Raw genomic sequence first — 377 nt, forward strand, 5'->3', positions numbered from 1 at the left:
TCTCACAACTTATTCTGCTGAATACCGGATATGTGTGGATTTGTGGATAAGTGGTGGTGAAAAATTTCTCATCATTATACTATGTGTTTATTATTATATAAGAATTAATAGTTTAATCTTTCTATTGTGTTTGCTACAGTAAAACAACCTCATCACAGGATCTTCAGGCAACTCTTCAATATTTTAAACAACACATGGATTTTTCTGCCTTCTCAGTTATATTTACAGTAATGTTTCAGAATGGGTTCTGAAATTTACTGTTAACTGTTAATGGTTTATTTTGAACCTTGGAGTTTGATTGTGTGAGTAGTTTGTGTGGGTAAGTAGCAGAAGAAATGGCCTTTTTTGGGATTAATAAAGTTATCTGAATTGTAATA

The sequence above is a fragment of the Haplochromis burtoni genome, unplaced genomic scaffold, assembly GCF_018398535.1.
Source record: "Haplochromis burtoni strain Fernald_Lab_line unplaced genomic scaffold, NCSU_Asbu1 Contig_1238, whole genome shotgun sequence".
NCBI classification, from domain to species: Eukaryota; Metazoa; Chordata; class Actinopteri; order Cichliformes; family Cichlidae; genus Haplochromis; species Haplochromis burtoni.